The sequence below is a fragment of the Cervus elaphus genome, chromosome 14, assembly GCF_910594005.1.
Source record: "Cervus elaphus chromosome 14, mCerEla1.1, whole genome shotgun sequence".
Classification (NCBI taxonomy): domain Eukaryota; kingdom Metazoa; phylum Chordata; class Mammalia; order Artiodactyla; family Cervidae; genus Cervus; species Cervus elaphus.
Window position 1 is genome coordinate 5,084,810 of NC_057828.1, and position 10,838 is coordinate 5,095,647.

Below are 10,838 nucleotides of genomic sequence, written 5' to 3' on the forward strand. Positions count from 1 at the left end.
AAAAAACTAAGATCATGGCATCTGGTCCCATCACTTCATGGCAAATAGATGGGGAACCAATGGAAACAATGACAGATTTTATTTGGGGGGCTCCAAAGTCACAGCAGGTATGACTGCAGCCATAAAATTAAGATGCTTGCTCCTTGGAAGGTAAGCTATGACCAACCTAGACAGCATATTATAAAGAGAGATATTCCTTTACTGACAAAGGTCCATCTAGTCAAAGCATGGTTTTTCCAATAGTCATGTATGGATGTGAGAGTTGGACTATAAAGAAAGCTGAGCACTTGAATAATTGATGCTTTTGAACTGTGGTGTTGGAGAAGACTCTTGAGAGTCCCTTGGGCTACAAGGAGATCCAACCAGTCCATCCTAAAGGAAATCAGTCCTGAATATTCATTTGAAGGACTGATGCTGAAGCTGAAACTCCAATAGTTTGTCCACCTGATGCAAAGAACTGACTCACTGGAAAAACCCTGATGTTGGGAAAGATTGAAGGCAGGAGGAGAAGGGGATGACAGTGGACAAGATTGTTGGATGCCATCTTTTCATGAGTTTGCCATGCCATCTGGACTCATGCCATCTGGATATGAGTTTGAGTAGGCTCCAGGAGCTGGTGATGGACAGGGAAGCCTGGTGTGCTACAGTCCATGGGATCGCAAAGAGTCAGACATGACTGAATGACTGAACTGAACTTAGGGAACGTAATCATGCCTTGATGTGCAATTGTTTCCTCTGTTGTGTTTCACAGAATCAGAACTTCCCAGAGTTAGTTCTTGCAAATCCTCTGATCTCTAAAGGTAAAATAGAAATGTGGGGGAGCTTGGGGGTAGTTCTACAGGGACAGAACACTGTGCTGGGGGTTGGGGAAGGTTTCAGCATTCCCTCCCCCTCCCACCATGCTCTTCTTGTCTCAGCCTTTGACCACTGAGCTTCTACATATGCCTCCTTTCCCACACACCCCACCCTCTTTTGTTCCCCAATTCAGCTGACTCATGTCCAGACTTCTTTCTCTCTCTCTCTTTTTTTTGAATTTCATTTTTTCTTTTTCTTCCAGTTTTGTTGAGATATAGCTGGCGTACAGCACTATGTAAGTTTAAAGTATACAGCATACTAATCTGACTTACACACATTATAAAATGATTATCACAATAAATTTAGTGAACATCCTTCATCTCAAATAGACACAAGATTAAAGAAGTAGAAAAAATACATATTTTTCTTGTAATGAAAACTCTTAGGATTTCCTATTTCAACTTTCATATATAGCATACAGCAGTGTTAATCCTATAGATCATGTTGTACATTACATCAGTATTATGTATTTATCTCTTTTTAAAAATTTATTTATTTTTTAATTGAAGGTTAGTTGCTTTACAAAATTTTGTTGTTTTCTATCAAACCTCAGCCTGAATCAGTCATAGGTATGCATATGTCCCCTCCCTCCTGAACCTCCCTCCCATCTCCCTCCCCATCCCACCCCTCTAGGATGATACAGAGCCCCTGTTTGAGTTTCCTGAAACATACAGCAAATTCGGGTTGGCTATCTGTCTTATATCTATATGGTAAGTGAAAGAGGAGAGTGAAAAAGTTGGCTTAAAAAAAAAAAAAACTAAGATCATGGCATCCAGTCCCATCACCTCATGGCAAATAGATGGGGAAACAGTGGAAACAGTGACAGACTTTATTTTGGGGGCTCCAAAATCACTGCAAATGGTCACTAAAGCCAGGAAATTAAAAGATGCTTACTCCTTGGAAGGAAACCTATGACCAACCTAGACAGCATATTACGAAGCAGAGACATTACTTTGCCAGCAAAGGTCCGTCTAGTCAAGGTTATGGTTTTTGCAGTAGTCATGTATGGATGTGAGAGTTGGACTATATAGGAAGCTGAGCACCAAAGAATTGATTCTTTTGAACTGTGGTGTTGGAGAAGACTCTTGAGAGTCCCTTGGACTGCAAGGAGATCCAACCAGTCCATCCTAAAGGAAATCAGTCCTGAATATTCATTTGGAGGACTGATGCTGAAGCTGAAACTCCAATACTTTGGCCACCTGATGCAAAGAGCTGACTCGTCGGAAAAGACTCTGATGCTGGGAAAGATTGAGGGCAGGAGGAGAAGGGGATGACAGATGATGAGATTGTTGGATGGCATCACCTACTCAGTGGACATGAGTTTGAGTGGACTCCAGGAATTGGTAATGGGCAGGGAGGCCGGGAGTGCTGCAATCCATGGGGTCACAAAGAGTCAGACACGACTGAGCTACTGAACTGAACTAAACTGAATGGGAGTTTCTATGTTACTCTTTGCATACATGTCACCCTCTCCTCTCCTCTCCCCATGTCCATAAGTTTATTCTCCATGTCCGTTTCTCCACTGCTGCCCTGTAAATAAATTCTTCAGTTCCATTTTTCTAGATTCCATATATATGTGTTAGTATATGATATTTATCTTTCTCTCTCTGACTTACTTCACTCTGTATAATAGGCTCTAGGTTCATCTACCTCATTAGAACTGACTCAAATGCATTCCTTTTTATGGCTGAGTGATATTCCATTGTTTATATGTACCACAACTTCTTTATCCATTCATCTGTCAATGGATATCTAGGTTGCTTCCATGTTCTAGCTATTGCAAATAGTGCTGCAATGAACAATGGGATATGTGTCTTTTTCAACATTGGTTTCCTCAGAGTATATGCCTAGGGGTGGGATTGCTGTGTCATATGGTGTCTTTATTTCTAACTTTTAAGGGAATCTCCATACCATCTTCCATAGTGGCTGTATCAGTTTACATTCCCACCAACAGTGCAAGAGTGTTCCCTTTTCTTCACACCCTCTCCAGCATTTATTGTTTGTAGACTTTTGGATGATGGCCATTCTGACCGGTGTGAGGTGATATCTCATTGCAGTTTTTATTTGTGTTTTTCTAATAAAGAGCAATGTTGAGCATCTTTTCATGTGCTTGTTAACCATCTGTATATCTTCTTTGGAGAAATGTCTGTTTAGGTCTTTTTCCCACTTTTTGATTGGGTTGATTGTTTTTCTGGTATTGAGCTGTATGAGCTGCTTGTACATTTTGGAAATTGATCCTTTGTCAGTTGTTTCATTTGCTATTATTTTCCCCCATTCTGAGGGTTGTCTTTTCACCTTGCTTATAGTTTCCTTTGTTGTGCAAAATCTTTTAAGTTTAATCAGGCCCCACTTGTTTACTTTTGGTTTTGTTTTCATTACTCTAGGAGGTGGGTCATAGAGGATCTTGCTTTGATTTATTTCATCGAGTGTTCTGCCTATGTTTTCCTCTAAGAGTTTTAAAGTTTCTGGTCTTTCCTTTAGGTCTTTAATCTATTTTGATTTTATCTTTGTGTATGGTGTTAGGAGTGTTCTAATTTCATTGTTTTACATGGAGCTTTCCAGTTTTCCCAGCACCATTCATTGAAGAAGCTGTCTTTGCCCCACTGTATATTCTTGCCTCCTTTGTCAAAAATAAGGTACCCATAGATGCATGAGTTTATTTCTGGCCTTTCTATCTCATTCCATTGGTCTATATTTCTGTTTTTGTGCCAGCACAATACTGTCTTGATGGCTGTAGCTTTGTGGTATAATCTGAAGTTGATTCCTCCATCTCCATTCTTCTTTCTCAAGACTGCTTTGGCTCTTCAGGGTCTTTTGTGTTTCCATATGAATTGTGAATTTTTTTGTTCTAGTTCTGTGAAAAATGCCATTGGTAATTTGATAGGGATAGCATTGAATCTGTAGATTGCATTTGGTAGCATAGTCATTTTCACAATATTGATTCTTCCTACCCAGGAATATGGAATATCTCTCCATCTGTTCATGTCATCTTTGATTTCTTTCATCAGTGTCTTACAATTTTCTGTGTATAGTTCTTTTGTCTCTTTAGGTAAGTTTATTCCTAGATATTTTATTATTTTTGTTGCTATGGTGAAAGGGATTGATTCCTTAATTTCTCTTTCTGATTTTTCATTGTTAGTATATAGGAATGCAAGTGATTTCTGTGTATCGATTTTGTATCCTGTGACTTTGCTAAATTCACTGATTAGCTCTAGTGATTTTCTGATAGTATCTTTAGGGTTTTCTATGTGTGGTATCATGTCATCTGCAAACAGTGAAAGCTTTACTTCTTCTTTTCTGATCTGGATTCCTTTTATCTCTTTTTCTTCTCTGATTGCTGTAGCAAGCACTTCCAAATCTACGTTGAGTAATAGTGGTGAAAATGGACACCCATGTCTTGTTCCTGATCTTAAGGGGAATGTTTTCAGTGTTTCACCATTGAGAATAATGTTTGCTGTAGGCTTATCATATATGGCCTTTACTATGTTGAGGTAGGTTCCTTCTATGCCCATTTTTTGAAGAGTTTTAATTATAAATGGGTGCTGGTCTTCGTCAGAGGCTTTTTCTACATCTATTGAGATTATCATATGGTTTATATCTTTCAATTTATTAATATGGTGCATCACATTGATTGATTTGTGTATAGTGAAGAATCCTTGCATCCCTGGGATAAACCCAACTTGATCATGGTGTATGAGCTTTTTAGCTGTTTGCTAAAATTTTGTTAAGGATTTTTGCACTTACGTTCAACAGTGATACTGGCCTGTAGCTTTCTTTTTGTGTGTTGTCTTTGTCTGGTTTTGGTGTCAGGGTGATGGTGACCTCGTAGAATGAGTTTGGAAGTGTTCCTCCCTCTGCAATTTTTTGAAAGCATTTTAGAAGGATGGGTGTTAGATCTTCTCTAAATGTTTGATAGAATTCTCCTATGAAGCCATGTAGTCCTGGGCTTTTGTTTTTGGGGAAATTTTTGATCACAGTGAGAGGATAACAGGCAGGAAGGCCAGGGGTCTCCAAACAGAGGAAATAGTCTGTAAGTGTCAGACATTTTTGTCTCTCTTAAGCGGCAGGAGGAAACAAACTAGCGCTATTTTTTTCCTTCTCTATACAAATTTAAAAGGAGGTTTCTCTTAAAATACTGTGTTGCCATAATGACACCTGGTTTCACCTGAAGTTAACTATTCTCAAACCTTGAGTTAACCAATGTATTTTTCTTATGGAAATGTTTGTCTTAAGCTATGTTAATGTACTATGCATTTACTCCAGACTCTGTCTTCAAGTCAGTCTGTCTAATGGCTCAGAACCTACTTGACAAACCAGTATGTTATACTCAGATATTGTTCCCCTAATCTATGTAAATGAAACTATTTGTATGGTAATCTGCCCTTCTACAAGATTCAAGTCAATCGTTTTATGGCCCAGGATGAATCGTCTGGTGCCAATATCCCAAAATGCATTTTATGGATGAGGGGCCTGGTGCCATACTGAGTTTTAAGACATGCCTTTCTTTCATTAACAGACTGCTAGTGACTATGTAACATCCAGCTGAAGACTAGCAGGGGGTACTCTTTCTGCCCCCTTCTGATGCCTATGTCAGAAGCTTTCTCTATCTCCTTTATACTTTAATAAAACTTTATTACACAAAAGCTCTGAGCGATCCAGCCTCGTCTCTGGCCCTGGATTGAATTCTTCTCCTCCGGAGGCCAAGAATCCGAGCGTCTTTTCGTGGGTCAACAGCAACACTTCAACAGCTTCAATTTCAGTGCTTATAATTGGATTGTTCATAATTTCTATTTCTTCCTGGTTCAGTCTTGGAAGATTGAACTTTTCTAAGAATCTGCCCATTTCTTCCAGGTTATCCATTTTATTGTCATATAGTTGTTCATAATAGTCTCTTATAATCCTTTGTATTTCTGTGTTGTCTGTTGCAATCTCTCCTTTTTCATTTCTAATTTTGTTGATTTGATTCTTCTCTCTTTTTTTCTAGATGAGTCTGGCTAAATGCTTATCAATTATGTTTATCTTCTCAAAGAACAAGCTTTTAGTTTTATTAATCTTTGCTATTCTTTCTTTCATTTCTTTTTCATTTATTTCTGCTCAGATGTTTATCATTTCTTTCCTTCTGCTAATTTTTGGGGGTTTTTGTTCTTCTTTTTCCAGTTGTTTTAGGTGTAAAGTTAGGTTTTCTACTCAATATTTTTCTTGTTTCTTGAGGTAGGATTGTATTGCTATAAACTTCCATCTTAGAATTGCTTTTGCTACATCCCATAGGTTTTGAGTTGTCATGTTTTCATTGTCATTTGTTTCTAGAAATTTTTTTTACTTCCCTTTTGATTTCTTCAGTAACCTGTTGGTTATTTAGAAACATACTGTTTAATCTCCATGTTTTTGTGTTTTTTACAGTTTTTTTCTTGTAATTGATATTTAGTCTCATAGCATTGTGGTTGGGAAACATGCTTGATACTATTTCAGTTTTCTTAAATTTACTGAGGTTTGATTTGTGACCCAAGATGTCGTCTTTCCTGAAGAATGTTCCTTGTGCACTTGAGGAAAAGATGGATTCTTCTGCACTCGGATGGAATGTCCTGAAGATATCAGGGAGATCCGTCTCATCTAATGTATCATTTAAGATTGTGTTTCCTTATTAATTTTGTTGTGATGATCTGTCCATTGGTGTGAGTGGGGTGTTAAAGTCTCCTACTATTATTGTGCTACTGTTAATTTTTCCTTTTATGTCTGTTAGTGTTCGTCTTATGTATTGAGGCACTCCTATGTTAGGTGCATAGATATTTACAACTGTTCTGTCTTCCTCTTGGATTGATCCCCTGGTCGTTATGCAGTGTCCTTCCTTATTTCTTGTAATCTTCTTTATGTTAAGGTGTGTTTTGTCCGATATGAGGATTGCTACTGCAGCTTTCTTTTCCTTTCCATTTTCATGGAATATATTTTTCCATCCTTTAACTTTCAGTCTATATGTGTCTTTAGGTCTGAAGTGGGTTTCTTGTAGACAGCATTATATATGGGTCTTGTTTTTATATCCATTCAGCCAGTCTGTGTCCTTTGGTTGGAGCATTTAATCCATTTACATTTAAAGTAATTATTGATATATATGTTCCTATTGCTGTTTTCTTAATTGTTTAGGGTTTGATTTTGTAGATCTTTTTCTTCTCTTGTATTTCTTGATTATATAAGCCCCTTTAACATTTGTTGTAAAGTTGGTTTGGTGGTACTGAATTCTCTGAACTTCTCTTGTCTGAAAAGCTTTTGATTTCCCATCAGTTTTGAATGAGATCTTTGCTGGGTACAGTAATCTTGGTTGTAGATTTTTCCCTTTCAGTACTTTAAATATATCCTGCCATTCCCTTCTGGCCTGCAGTTTCTGGTGAAAGATCAGCTGTTAAACATATGGGGTTTCCCTTGTATTTACTTTTTGCTTTTCCCTTGCTGCTTTTAATATTCTTTCTTGTGTTTAGTCTTTGTTAGTTTGATTACTGTGTGTCTTGGCGTGTTTCTCCTTGGGATAAACCCAAGGGTCTATACTGTATGGGACTCTTTGCACCTCTTGGACTTGATTGACTGTTTCCTTTCCCATGTTGGAGAAATTTTCAACTATAATCTCTTCAAAATTTTTCTCATACACTTTCTTTTTCTCTTCTTCTTCTGGGATCCCTATAATTCAAATAGTAGTGCATTTGATATTGTCCCAGAGGTCTCTGAGATGATCCTCAGTTCCTTTCAGTCTTTTTACTTTATTCTGCTCTTCAGAAGTTATTTCCACCATTTTATCTTCCAGCTCAGATTCATTCTTCTGCTTCAGATATTCTGCTATTGATTCTTTCTAGAGTATTTTTAATTTCAGTAGTTCTGTTGTTTTTCTCTGTATGTTTATTCTTTAATTCTTCTATGTCTTTGTTAATTGATTCTTGTATTTTCTCCATTCTGTTTTCAAGGTTTCTTTAATCATCTCTGCTATCATTATTCTGAATTCTTTTTCAGGTAGTTTGCCTATTTCTTCTTCATTTAGTTCAACTTCTGTATTTCTAGCTTGTTCCTTCATTTGTGCAGTATTTTTCTGCCTTTTCTTTTCTTTTTTTTTTTTCAACTTATTGTGTTTGAGGTATCCTTTTCCCAGGCTTCAAGGTTGGATTTTTTCTTTCTTTTGGTTTCTGCCCTTGTAAGATTGGTGCAGTGGTTTGTGTAAGCTTCATATAGGGTGAGATTTATGAGTTTTTGTTTTTTGCTTTTTGTTTTTTTCCTCTGATGGGCAAGGCTGAGTGAGGTGGTGCTCCTATATGCTGATGACTGGCTTTGTATTTTTGTTTTGTTTGCTGTTTGGATGAGGCGTCCTGCACAGGGTGCTACTGGTGGTTGGGTGATGCTGGGTCTTGTATTCAGGTGGTTTCCTTTGTGTGAGTTCTCACTATTTGACACTCCCTAGGGTTAGTTCTCTGGTAGTCTAGGGTCTTGGAGTCAGTGCTCCCACTCCAAAGGCTCAGGGCTTGATCTCTGGTCAGGAACAAAGATTCCATAAATGGTTTGTTATGGTATTAAGTGAGAGTAAAACAAATACCCAAAGACAAGAAACCAAAGATAAACCCCAAACAAATGGCAGTTACAAAATCAGGCAAGTAATAATTAAAATAATGGAATATACACATATACATATACACACCAAAATCAAAACAGTTCAGCAAGAATAAAGTACAATAGATTGACCAGGCGAACAAAGGAAACCAAAGATTATATCTACCAGTTAAGAGCAAAACTAACTAAAGCACAAACTCGAAAACAAAACTAAAGCAAGGTGCCAAGTGGGGAATAAAGCAATGAAAACAAAACTAATAAATATGTTGAGAGGAAAGAAAAGAAAGAATAGATATGCAAAGTTAAATAGAGGTAGATAAAGAAGATTTATATACATTAAAGATTAATCACAAAGGCATAAGAACAGTAGGAAAAACAAAGGAATAAATGTAGAAAAAATAATAATAGGTTTTTTAAAAATTAAAATTAAAAAAAGAAGAAAGAAAAAAGGGGAAAAAAGGAAAACTCCACAGAACTGCAAAAGCCCAATACAGAGGCAGAGGTTTATAACAACAGTAAAAAGTGTGATTGAAAAAAAAAAAAAACCTCAAAACTTTAATTAGATTTCATGGTGTCAATAAAATCGACAACTACAACAGAGGGGGATAAAAAGAAAAAAGAAAAGAAAAATCCAAAAGAATCCACAGAACGAGTCAAAACATAAGAATAATGAATGTCTTTCTTGAGTCACTGCTGTCAGGGTCCTTCCCCTCACTGGGAGTCACAGTCCACCTCACCTCCCTAGGATGCCCTCCAACACGGCTGGTCTCTGGACCTGCTCTGGGGGCAGCTCAGATTCCAATCTGGTCCTACTCCTGTGTGTTTTGCCTCCACTGTCCACAGCTGTCAGAACTATTGCGTTTTCTTTTGTGGGCGCTCTCAATGGCTTTTTATATTTTCCATAGGCACAGTCTGCCTGGTTGATCCTGTGGATTTAATCTGCAGCTTGTACAGCTGGTGGGAAGGTTTTGGGTCTTCTTCCTTGGCCACAGTGCCCCTGGGTTTCAATCGTGGTTTTATTTCCACCTCTGCACGGGGGTCATCCACTGGGGTTTGCTCCTGAGACTGCCCTGGAGGACTTGGGTTTGCCCCTGTGAGGGCCAGGTGTGGAGGTGGTGCAGCTGCTTGGGTCACAGGGGTTCTGGCAGCACCAGGTACTCAGGGGAGTTGGCAGCTAGGGCAGCAGGAAATATAGTGCTCTAGGAGCACATGGCAACCAGTAGCAGCCAATACGATGCAGTATTCTTGCCTAGAGAACCCCCTTCCCTGACAGAGATGCCTGGCAGGCCACAGTCTACTGGGTTGCAAAGGGTCGGACAAGACCAAAGTGACCCTGTGTGCATGGACACAAGACTTTTTTTGCCTGTGCACCTCTGCCCCAGTGAGGGTTGAGCGTGAAGGTGGCACAGCTGCTGGGTCGTGGGGATCCTAGCAGCGCCAAGTAGGGACACAGACTGCCTCAGCTGCAGGAGTTATGGCCCTATCAGAGTCTTTTTTCGAGCCTCTTGTAGCTGGAGATCAGAAGGCTTCTTTGGCCAGTCTTTCTCCACAGCTCTGCCCGTTCAGGCCCTTAGAGGCCTCCCTTGCCTGGGGTCCTTCTCTGTTCAGCATCAGGCACACAGAGGGGCCCCCTGGCTGGGGTCCTACTCTGTAGATTGGTGCATCAGTCACTTAAAGGGGCCCCCTGGCTGGGGTCCTACTCTGTAGATCAGTGAGTCAGGTGCTTGATGGGCCAGGCTCTCTATTGTTCAGCTGCCGATGCTGGCCTGTGGGGAGAGAGAGGCTATGGTGATGGCTCGATCCCCATGCATGACTCAGCAGTGTAGCCTTGCTTCCATGGCTGCCTGGCTTTCCTCCACAGGCGTTTCCCACCATGATCTCCTCCCTCACAAACCTTCAGTCCATCTCTCCACAGTCAACAGCAGCCCTCGCCCTGGGATTGCTCCACAATCTATAAACTGCAGCTCCCAGCCGCTGCCCCTTCCAGGAGACCAGCATTCCTGTCCAGGGTATGTATGGCTGAGCAAGGACTGTCCAACTCTTATTCCATTTAGGCTGCCACAGATCAGCTGTTTCACTCTCAGCCTTAAATGTTTCTCCTGTGACTCAGACAATTCCCTGATGTGGGGATCAGACCCCTGCTTCAGTTCCCCCACCCGCCGAGGGCAGGTCCAGTCCTACCAACACTCCTGTTTTCCCCCCAGTTCCTTCATCCTACCGAGTTTTGCGTGGTTCTATGTATTCTTTTCCCCTGGTCAGGTGCTCCTGTCTGCTCCCAGCTGGTGTTCCGCATGCACGTCTGTATCTGAAGGAGAGCTCCTGATGGATCCGCGGGGAAAGATGTGCTCCACGTCCACCTGCTCCTCCACCATCTTGCTCTCCTCTCTCTCTCTCTCTTTTTT

General features: G+C 40.0%; 1 long non-coding RNA gene across 1 annotated transcript; it reads right to left on the reverse strand.

Moving 5' to 3' along the window:
- Positions 1-427: 427 nt before the first annotated feature.
- Positions 428-2,204, reverse strand: LOC122707957. Its single transcript, XR_006344968.1, has 3 exons — positions 2,163-2,204; positions 926-932; positions 428-544 (listed from the first exon to the last, which is right to left on the reverse strand). It is a non-coding gene; the product is annotated as an uncharacterized LOC122707957 (long non-coding RNA).
- Positions 2,205-10,838: the final 8,634 nt, after the last annotated feature.